This window comes from Hordeum vulgare, chromosome 3H (assembly GCF_904849725.1).
Source record: "Hordeum vulgare subsp. vulgare chromosome 3H, MorexV3_pseudomolecules_assembly, whole genome shotgun sequence".
Taxonomy (NCBI): domain Eukaryota; kingdom Viridiplantae; phylum Streptophyta; class Magnoliopsida; order Poales; family Poaceae; genus Hordeum; species Hordeum vulgare.
The window spans coordinates 436978480-436990230 of record NC_058520.1 but is presented as its reverse complement, the minus strand read 5'-3'; positions in this window follow the sequence as shown (position 1 = coordinate 436990230).

Here is an 11751-nt window from a genome sequence, read left to right as displayed (position 1 = left end):
AAAGAATCAAGCATTATATCTCTGGTACTCCCATAAATGTTGAGACCAGTATCATCAATATCTTAAATCTAGAGGAGTACATAAGGGATGTTTATCAGCCTGTTTCAGACCCTGAAAACGAAGAGGTATGTGTTTCGGTAAGTAATTGGACTCCGAAACTTTTCCAGTAGGAATTTTTCTCCGTTTTGGAATTTTTGGAATAATAGAAAAATAAAAAGCAGTCTGGAGAGCGCACGAGGCGACCACAAGCTTGGTAGCCACCACCTGCCCCCTGGCGGCGGCTACAGGGCTTGTGGGCACCTCGTGTGCCTCCCGGACTCCGTTTTCTTGCGGAGCACTCCTTCTGGTCCAGAAAAAATCATTATATATACGCCCGAGGGTTTTGATCTCTGTATCGCGCAGTTTTCCTCTGTTTTCGTTTCGAGCCTGTTTCTGCCGCAGATCTAGGTCAAGATGTCTTCTCAGGATTCAGAGGGCAGAGCTATGTGGCTGATTACCTTGTTAACCCCAAGGTCTATGGGGACTTGGAACCATATGGCTGGACCACTGACGAGGAAGAGGACTATGAGCCCAAGGGGAAGGAACAAACGAGGTCCGACAAAGAGGAGGCTCCTCTAACTCAACCTGGACGCACTCATGTGGAGTTCAAGAAGTCAAGCCTCCCTAACCAAAGGAAGAAGCCTAAGACATTGTTTATCCCTTCTTATTTCTTGCAGGAGAGTAAGCAGGAACATTGCCATAGAGTGTTGAAGCTTGGCGAGGAAAATGACGATCTGAGGGAGCAGAACTTTATGCTCAAGTGGAAATTAGACAAGCTCAAGACTGCTTCAACAACTCCACCACCATCACCACCAAAGGAAGACAACTAAGCATTGGTATGGGCAATCCCCTTGGCTTTTGCTAAGCTTGGGGAGTTGCCCTGGTATCGTATCACCTTTATATCTTTTGCTTTTACATTTGTTTTAGTTCTTTCCTTTTCAGTTTTTGTTTCTTCTCTTAGTGGAATACATTTTTAGTGTTTAGTTTGAGTCTTTTGCTTTGTGTCTCCCCCGATGTATTCGAGCTTGCGAGCTATATAATAAAGAGTATCTTAGTCAAGGGCTTTGTTTTGTGCCGTGATCAAAAGTATTAAAAGAACGATAGCATGAAAGATCATGAGATGATCTTATGGAAAGTGATAGCTTCACATATAACAAGTATGAGAATTGAAACTTCTTGAGAATAGACCAACATAGACCCCAGTCATTGTTGCAATTAATAAGAAGTAATTAGGAAAGAGAGGTTCACATATAAATATATCATCTTATACACTTTCTATAATTGTGAGCACTCACCAAACTATTACATGCTTAGAAGTAGATGTTGGACAAGGAAGACAACATAATGAATTGTGTTTGCTTGGTTCCAAACAATGTTATATGTCTAGAGAGCCCTTAGCATGTGACGATTGCTTCCACCTCATATTAGCCAAAACTCCCGCACCAAGTAGAGATACTACTTGTGCATCCATAAACCTTCAAACCAGTTTTGCCATGACAGTCCACCATACCTACCTATGGATTGAATAAGATCCCTCAAGTAAGTTGTCATCGTTGCAAGCAATAAAAATTGCTCTCTAATATGTATGATCTATTAGTGTGTGGAAAATAAGCTTTGTACGAACCTGTGATGAGGAAGACATAAAAGCGACAGACTGCATAATAAAGTTCTTTATCACAGGAGGCAATATAAAGTGACGTTCCTCCGCACTAAGAGGACACGCATCCAAACCTCAAAAGCGCATGACAACCTCTGCTTCCCTCTACGAAGGGCCTATCTTGTACCTTTACTTTTTGCCCTTGAAATAGTCATGGTGATCTTCACCAATTCCCTCTTTTGCCTTTGTCTTGGCTACCGTCACAAGCTAGGGAAAGATCTATATTCATATATCAACTTGAAGATGAGTACGTATGCTTTATTATTGTTGACTTTACCCTTGAGGTAAATGGTTGGGAGGCAAAACTATAAGCCCCTATATTTCTCTGTGTCCAGCTGAAACTTTGATACCATGAGTACCACGTGAGTTGTAACAATTGTGGAAAACAAAAGAGATGATTGAGTATGTGGGTTTGCTTTACAAGCTATTATTTGACTCTTTCTGATGTTAAGATAAATTGCAACTGCTTCAATGACTATGGACTGTTGTTGGCTACTTCTCGGTAAGGTTTTTGCTTCATACTTTGCTTTGTGAAGGAATTTTTACTTTCCCATAAGAATCTTTATGATGTATTGTTGTTCTATGTGTGATCATGATGCCCTCATGTCCGTATTATGTTTTTTGACACCTTCATCCCTAAACATGTGGACATGTTTATGGATCTTGGTTTTCGCTTGAGGACAAGTGAGGTCTAAGCTTGGGGGAGTTGATACGTCCATTTTGCATCATGCTTTCATGTTGATATTTATCGCTTTTTGGACTGTTATTATAGTTTGTGGTACCATACTTATGCCTTTTCTCTCTTATTTTGCAAGGTTTATTTGAAGAGGGAGAATACTGGCAGCTGGAATTCTGGACTGGAAAAGGAGCAAGTCTGAGCCCTCTATTCTGCGCAACTCCAATTGCCTTGAAAATCAACATGGAATTTTTTGGGAATATATAAAAAATACTGGGCGAAAGAAGTGCCAGAGGGGAGCTACCAGGGGCCCACAAGCCTGGTAGCCGCCACCCCTGGCGGCGGCTACAGGGCTTGTGGGCACCCTGGTGGCCCACTGGCCCCCCTCTTGTGCTATATGAAGGGTTTCGTCCAGGAAAAATCAGGGTGGAGCTTTTTCGTGGATTCTCCGCCGCCATGAGCCAGAACTTGAGCAGAACCAATCTAGAGCTCCAGCAGAGACGATCCTGCCGGGGAAACTTCCCTCCCGTAGGGGGAAATCGTCGCCATCGTCATCACCAACACTCCTGTCGTCGGAGGGGAGTCATCTCCATCAACATCTTCATCAACACCATCTCCTCTCCAAACCCTAGTTCATCTCTTGTAACCAATCTCCGTCTCACGACTCCGATTGGTACTTGTAAGGTTGCTAGTAGTGTTGATTACTCTTTGTAGTTGATGCTAGTTGGATTACTTGGTGGAAGAGTTTATGTTCAGATCCTTGATGCTACTCATTACACCTCTGATCATGATTATGATTATGCTTTGTGAGTAGTTACTTTTGTTCCTGAGGACATGGGATAAGTCTTGCTAATAATAGTCATGTGAATTTGGTATTCGTTCGGTACTTTGATATGCTGTATGTTGTCTTTTCCTCTAGTGGTGTTATGTGAACGTTGAGTACATAACACTTCACCATATTTGGGCCTAGAGGAAGGTATTGGGGAGTAGTAAGTAGATGATGGGTTGCTAGAGTGACAGAAGCTTAAACCCGAGTCTATGCGTTGCTTTGTAAGGGGCTGATTTGGATCCACTAGTTTAATGCTATGGTTAGACGTTGTCTTAATTCTTCTTTCGTAGTTGCGGATGCTTGCGAGAGGGGTTAATCATAATTGGGATGCTTGTCCAAGTAAGGGCAGTACCCAAGCGCCGATCCACCCACATATCAAACTATCAAAGTAACGAACGCGAATCACATGAACATGATGAAACTAGCATGACATAAATTCCCGTGTGTCCTCGGGAGCGCTTTTCCTCCTATAAGACTTTGTTCAGGCTTGTCCCTTGCTACAAAAGGAATTGGACCACCTTGCTGCATCGTTGCTACTACTTGTTACTTGTTACTTTTCACTTGCTACGTTTCACCTCACTACACCATCACTTGTTACCGCTACTTTGAGTGCTTGCAGTTATTACCTTGCTGAAAACTGTTTATCAGAGCCTTCTGCTCCTCGTTGGGTTCGACACTCTTACTTGTCGAAAGGACTACGATTGATCCCCTATACTTGTGGGTCATCAACTCGCGTGGCAAAGAGTCTTCCCAAGTATAAGTTCTTCAGTGCTGATGCCAGGGACACGATGTTCTCAGAGGATCGTCTTGTCGTCCTGAAAGGTGATCTCAGAAAGGTAATCATGGAAGAAGTTGATAACTCTCTGCTCTCTATTCATCCTGGAAGCTCCAAGATGTATCAGGACTTGAAACAGACCCTCTGGTGGACTCGCATGAAGCGTGAGATTGCTCAGTTCGTAAATGAATGTGATGTATGTCGAAGGGTGAAAGCAGAGCATCAACGTCCAGCAGGTCTTTTGCATCCTTTGCCCATTCCCGAGTGGAAGTTCGATCATATTGAGATGGATTTCGTCACCGGGTTTCCGAAGTCCAAGAAGGGTAATGATTCCATCTTCGTTGTCATTGACAAGTTGAGTAAAGTGGCTCATTTTCTTCCAGTCAAGGAATCCATTTCGGCAGCTCAGCTTGCAGAGTTGTACACCTCCAGGATTGTGTCTTCGCACAACGTTCCTATGATGATCTCTTCGGATCGCGGAATTATCTTCACTTCCAAGTTCTAGGACTCTTTTCAGTCTGCAATGGGCACGAAGATCCGCTTCATCACAACTTTTCATCCTCAGACTAGCGGTCAAGTGGCGCGAGTCAATCAAGTTCTTGAGGATATGCTGAGAGCCTGTGTTATCTCTTTTGGTATGAAGTGGGAGGATTGTCTGCCTTTTGCGGAGTTCTCGTATAACAACAGTTATCAAGCTAGTTCTGGCAAGACTTCGTTTGAAATTCTCTATGGCAGGAAGTGCTGTACCCCGCTCAACTGGTCCGAGACAGCCGAGCGTCAGATCCTTGGGAATGATTTGATACAAGAAGCTGAGGAGATGTGTCGGGTCATTCGCGACAACCTCAGAGCAGCTCAGTACCGTCAGAAGAGCTATTATGATAGCAAGAATCGTGACATGTCTTATGAGCTTGATGACTTCGTCTATCTCAAGGTGTCGCCTATGAAGGGTATGCAACGCTTTGGCATCAAAGGCAAGCTTGCGCCTCGTTTCGTGGGCCCGTTCAGAGTTGTTGGTAAGAGAGACGACCTTGTGTACCAGCTTGAGCTCCCGTCAAACTTTGCAAATGTGCATGATGTGTTCCATGTTTTTCAGCTCCGGAGGTGCTTCAAGACCCCCGAGCGCACTTTTCATCTTCAAGACATCGACCTTCAGCCTGACCTATCTTATCGTGAGCATCTAGTTGCGGTTCTCGAGGCAACGGAGCGCAAGACCTAGAACAAGACTGTCAAATTTCTCAAAGTGCAGTGGTCACACCATTCCGATAAAGAGGCTACTTGGGAACGCGAGGATCACCTCCGTTCTGAATTTCCGGAGTTCCTTCACGCGTAGATCTCGGGGCAAGATCTTTTTGTAGTGTGGGAGAGTTTGTAATGCCCCAAGTGAGTAACCTTCCGTATTTAGAACCTTCCCATGTGGGTGCACCTTGTCAATGTTATGAGAGAGTTCAGTGCTTATGGTTTCATGTGAAGTCACCTTGTTATTTCTTCCTTTGCATGCATGCATTCCATATCATTCCATGTGTCATGTGTTGTTGATTTGTGGTCATATGAGGTGATGTGATACCTTGAGTGATATGTGGTTTTGTGAATTGTGTGGAGTGGTGTAACTCTAGTAGATTGCATGTGATAGTAGGAATAGCCTTGTGGTTTGCATAGCCTTCAAAACTCCCCCCTCCTATTTATCTCAAGCCCAAATATCTTGGCCCTTCCTTGATTTTAAAATGCCCATGTGTTAGCTTTGATTTGTGGTGGATTGGAGATGTGATTTGCTGTTTTTGAATAGGTGTTTTAATGGTGCAAACAATTACAAAATAGACCCTATAATTCTGTTTTGTAAATATTTCGAAGCTCCAAATAATTATTTTCCATTTTATTCAAATAGGTCATGACTTATCATGACCAGGGGTATTTTTGTTTTGTTTTCATCCCCAGTAGTTTTTGGTGTGCTTTATTTTTCTTCTCTCGCTTTTCCTGTAAATAGAAAACCCCCAGGGTTTATTTTTTCCTTCTACTCTGGGCCTCAGGTGGGCTTCCTCCTTCCTGGCGGCCGAGATCCCTCTCTCCTTCGCGCGGTGGCCCAGGCGCGCGACCCTCTTCTCCTTCCTGACACCGTCTGCACCGCGTGCCCCCTTTCCGTTAGGCTTGCACAGAGAGAGAGCAAGCATCGTGAGGCACACACGTCAAGGCCCCTCACAAAGCGTGGGCATCCGTGCCCCTCTTCCCTACGGTTCTCCTCTCCCCCATCCGCCGGCGCCACTCCATTCCCCATCTCTCTTTCTTCCCCCAAGGTGAGCCTCTGTATCTAGGTGCAGAGAGGGAGAGAAGGTCATCGCCGGCGTCTACCCCGCTCCCGTCGGCGTACGGCGCTGCCGCCATGTCCAGGGGCTCGGGAGAGCACTGCACGTTCCATTCCCGACCTCGGTGAGGCCGGGAAGCGACCTCACCGACGGCCAGCTCGACGTCAACAGCTCGGACTCGGTGTTCTCCTTCCACTACGTCGGCCTGCAGCAGGGCCTCCTTCAGCGCGTCTTCTTCCTCTCCAGCCGGCCTCCTCCACCGATCGGCATCCCCTCTCCCTTCCCTAGGCGAGGAGCCTCGCCTCGCCTCCTTCCTTCCTCCCTCCTTCTCCTCGACTGGATCGGCTAGGGTTCGCCGGTGTTCCTCTGTTCCGGGAGTAGATCGACCTGCATGTGTTGCTGTGTTCTGTGTGTTTGCTCGGTAGAGGTAGGAGCATCGCAGAGGGCTCCATCCCCTCATAGTAGCAGCGCGAAGCCGTGATGGCTCCCCCTCGTGGCGTAGCAGTAGTAGCAGTGCAGCCACGGCGGCCTCCCTATCGCTGGCGACTCTGCGTGCAGAGCAGAGCACCATGTGCTCGTGCTAGTTCACCTTGTATTAGCCCTTTGATCTGTCAGACTCCGAAGCGTAGTGTAGTGGTCAGCAGATGCAGTGCGTAGTTGTGGTTCAGGTCGTGGGTTCGATCCCCCTCGACCCCCTTTTGTTTTATTTCGGGCAGTGGCAGATGCAGTATAAGCAGAGCAGTTACCTTGTTTACTTCCTCCTCTATCGAGCACTTATGCAGTATCCCAATGGTGTGTTGCACTATGAGCAACAGGAGGTTCAGGGTTCGATTCGTGCCCCCTCCTTTCTTTTTTCCCTTTTGCATTTTGAGTTATAGACCTTTTTGACTTGTGTATATGATGTTGTGGTGTGATTTGCACATGAGGGTATTATTTTTATTTCCCTCCTCTCAAAATCAGCATGTGAGTGATGTTATTTTTTTGCTAAGTTTGTGATCCATGATGGTGCACTTGTGTGTGTGTGTGTGGGTATACTTGGTAGAGGAGATGAGAAGGTTGTTTTGCATACTTGTAAGATTTTGTGCATGTTGTTGTGTGTGTTTGCACTAGGGTAGCATGTGTAGATGCATGATATGTTATGTAGTGTGGAATGTGATTTTTGTGCTTGTGGGTTTAGTTCATGCCCTAGTGGTGCAAGTAGAGTGTGGTGTGTGTGGATGGGTTTTCCCCCTCCCCATATACCTTGTGTGTGTGTGCATGTGTGTGTATGTCACACACATGCCCAAGTTATGTTGGCCTTGTTACGCTCATGATCTTGCTTATAGTAGGGGTAGTATATATGGTGTCAACTAGGTGTGTGTCCTCAATATCATGTGTAGGGGTTTTATTATGTTGTGCTTGTATAGGTGATGGTGTGGCGGTGTGCCAAGGCACATGGGCATGAGGTCTACCCCCCCATGTACCCCATTGATGTTGTGGAAATGTGCATATGCTCATGTAGGTTTTGTTCTAGTGAATAGCACATGTGATGATGCACTATTCACTACATATGATTCCATGTAGGTTTTCCTCTCTAGTTTGTGCCCATTTGTTCTATACAAGTGCATAGGTATTATATATGCTTTTGGGTTAGAAACATCCCAGGAATCCATTTGTGAAGTCATTTTTGCCTTTGGAACATTTTCTGGCGGTGACTAATTTCAGTTTTGTTCTATGTTTGGAGCTTGGTTCCATGAGTTCTCGTGTGCACAAGAGGTTGATTCCTTGTTGTGGCATTAGAGGGTAACCCCCTCTATGGCATGTTGCTTTTGTTTCATGCTTAGGAAGTCATATGTGCAAGTTTTGCTTAGTCAAAGTAGGCATGTGGCTGAAATTCCAGATTAGTGAAAATCTGAGATTTTCACGAAGTCTGAGAATCTGTTTATATTTTCTTCTCCCGTTGATGAGGTTGTGCAGGTCAATGTGTTGTAACTCAGCCTTAGCTTTCAACTGGAAAGTTGAAGCTTATGTGTTGTTCTAGCTCCTTGTAAATTTTCATTCCATTTGGAGTCCTGTAGATATTGTTTTTGCTGCTGTCAAAATGCTTCAGAGCATAAACAGATAGTGAGAATCTGGAATTTTCACTAAGTCCCTGAAATCTGATATTTTTGGGCAAGTTAGTAGCTGTGTAACTTTCTGTGTGCAACTCCTTTGTGTGATATTTTTGCTTGTGCTCGAAGTACTCTTGGATAGGTACTGCCACATATCTTATTTGGCATGTTTAGGTGGCTGTAGGTGCTTTGCATGTAGCTCTCAAAGTGCTATGATGTTGTTTATGGCAGATCGTGTAGTTTTGGTGTTTTGATGTTTGTGAGTGCATATATTTTGATGTGGTGTTATTCTTTGCACCACCCCATCCATGTTGGTTTGTTTTATGTCTTGGCAACCTAGAAATACCAGAGTTGAGCCATTGGAGTGTGTGGTGATGAATTTGACACGTAGCACTTCATTTCTTGTTTCGTTGTTTCCCGTTGATCCGTAGCTCCGATTGTAATGTTCTTTATATGCTTTTGCATCGTTTTCAAGTGATGCATCTGATCATGTAATTCTCATGCACGTCAATATAGACTAGGGTATAGTTCTGTCCAGGAACATGTATTTACTTCTCATGCTTGTGCTAGTGATTGAAATAGAGATGCATGCTCGTATTCATCTCATGCATCATGTGCTTGTTGCATCTTGAGGTGCTGTTGTTCATTGGATGTTATTTTTATGTTGGGTAGCACCGGGATCGGAGAACGAGTACGTGGATTCGGGAGAGTACGTGCAGGACGAACAAGAGAAGTTCCAAGCTGAGGATATCACAGGCAAGATGATATGACCTTGATTCCATCTCTAGACTTGTTATGCTAGATTACGTTTCCTTTGTCTTATATATGCTCGCTGCCTACAACTGAAATAATTGCCTCCTGATATGCCATGAAACCAAACACTTATCCCTTCCTAGCAAATCTTGAATGGGTAAGTAGGCTTTGCTCAGCTACTAATGTTAGCGTTGCTAGATGCAGGTGCTTTGTCTCATGTGATAACATTAGTTTGATATCATTATGTTAAATCTGTTATTTAATTTAATGCACCTATATACTTGGTAAATAACGGAATTCCTAGCCTTTTGCCAGGTGTTTTGTTTCATTATTGCCGCCTTAGTTACCGGCTACCGGTGTTTGATTCCACAATGATCGCTCCTAACACGTTCGGGGTTGTTATGGGGACCCCCTCGATAAATCGCGTAGTGTTAAGACTTGTCCGGCAAGACCCCACCTTGGTGTTAATTTGCTAATCACTTAATAATAATCTGCATAGGGAATAGCTACCCCGAGGAATTTAATCAACAACCCGGGCCAATGCTCCTCATGAGTGTTGGTCCAAACTAGAGCGTTGTGCGGGGCCAACTCAGGGCAACTTTAGAGATTTCTAGCAGGCCAATGTACGCGTCTCTCATCCGTCGTGTCCTGAGACTGTGATACGTGGCTCTTATCGGGGTCGTCGACACGACGGGAGGTCCTGCTAGTCTTGTCTTACCTTAGAGATATATCTTGCGTATAGGAATCCCGGTGAAGCTTTGGTTCTCCCTACAGTTGAGGTTTTCCTCTAAAGGAATCCGACGAGATCACGAGATTCCTGATAGAGGATTACTTTGCGGCCTGTGTACGTTTGTTATGGACTAGCTGGAGCACCCCTGCAGGGTTTAATCTTTCGGAAAGCCATGCCCACGGTTACGTGGCAACTTGGAATATTTGTTAACACCTGGTATTAGATAACTTAAACCTAAGCTAATAAAATTGCCAACTCTGTGCGTAACCATAACTGTCCCCTTCGAAGATCTCTCTTCGATCGGGAACATGGTGGGGTTATGATTGACGTAGGTAGGTGTTCAGGATCACTTAGTGATCACGTATTATCGACCGCTAGTATAGACCACCTTCAATACATGTTCTACGTAAGTTAGCCACCATATTAAGCTTAGCATGCTGCAACCTAAATACTCCACCTTTCCACCCTAATACCTTGACTAGTTCTGGCACCGAGGTCATAGATTGCTGAGTCCCCGTGGCTCACAGATTCCTTCACAACACCAACAGGTTCAGGTACCCCCGAGACAGGTGATCCCGATGGCACGCAGCTGGTGTGGCAGTACGATGAGGAGAACGACTGCTTGTACGTCAACTATCCAGAAGATTGAGGCGTGGTCGTGATCATGGGCAAGCATGCAGGGTAGCATAGTCATTTCTCATGTTTCGTAGTCCGTAGCGGAACTGCATTGTTTGGATGCGTGATGTAACTCGGATATATTTATGAGATGATGATACGTCTCTGTCGTATCTATAATTTTTGATTGTTTCATGCCAATATTCTACAACTTTCATATACTTTTGGCTACTTTTTATACTATTTTTGGGACAAACATATTGATCCAGTGCCCAGTGCCAGTTCCTGTTTGTTGCATGTTTTTTGTTTGGCAGAATATCCATACCAAACGAAGTCCAAACGTAATAAAAACTTACGGGGATTTTTTTGGAATATTTATCATTTTTGGGAAGAAGAATCAACGCGAGGCGATGCACGGAGTGCCCACAAGCCCTGTCGCCGTGGCCAGGGGTGGGCCCGCGGCAGGCAGTCTTGTGGCCACTCCTTAAGGCGGTTGGAGCCCTTCTTTCGCCGCAAGAAACATAATATCCGGACGAAAATCGTGTTAAAATTTCAGCCCAATCGGAGTTACGGATCTCCAGGAATTTAAGAAACGGTGAAACGTAGAATCTGGGAGCGCAGAAACAGAAGGACACACAGAGAGATCCAAACTCAGAGGGGCTCTCGCCCCTCCGCCGCCATGGAGACCATGTACCAGAGGGGAAACCCTTCTCCCATCTAGGGAGGAGGTCAAGGAAGAAGAAGAAGGAGGGGGGCTCTCTCCCCTCTCTCCCGGGGGCGCCGGAACGCCGCCCGGGACATCATCGTGTGACGACGATCTATACCAACACGTCCGTCATCTTCACCAACATCTCCATCATCTTCCCCCATCTATATTCCAACGGTTCACTCTCCCGCAACCCGCTGTACCCTCTACTTGAACATGGTGCTTTATGCTACATATTATTATCCAATGATGTGTTGCTATCCTATGATGTCTGAGTAGATTATCGTTGTCCTATCGATGATTGATGAATTGCTATGATTGGTTTAATTTTCTTGTGGTTATGTTGCTGTCCTTTGGTGCCCATCGTATGATCGCGCGTGTGGATCACACCATAGGGTTAGTTGTATGTTGATAGGACTATGTATTGGCAGGCTAGAGTTACAGAAGCTTCAAACCTAGCATAGAAATTGATGCATATGGGATTGAAGGGGGACCAATATATCTTATTGCTATGGTTGGGTTTTACCTTGATGAACGTTAGTAGTTGCGGACGCTTGCTAATAGTTCCAATCATAAGTGCATAG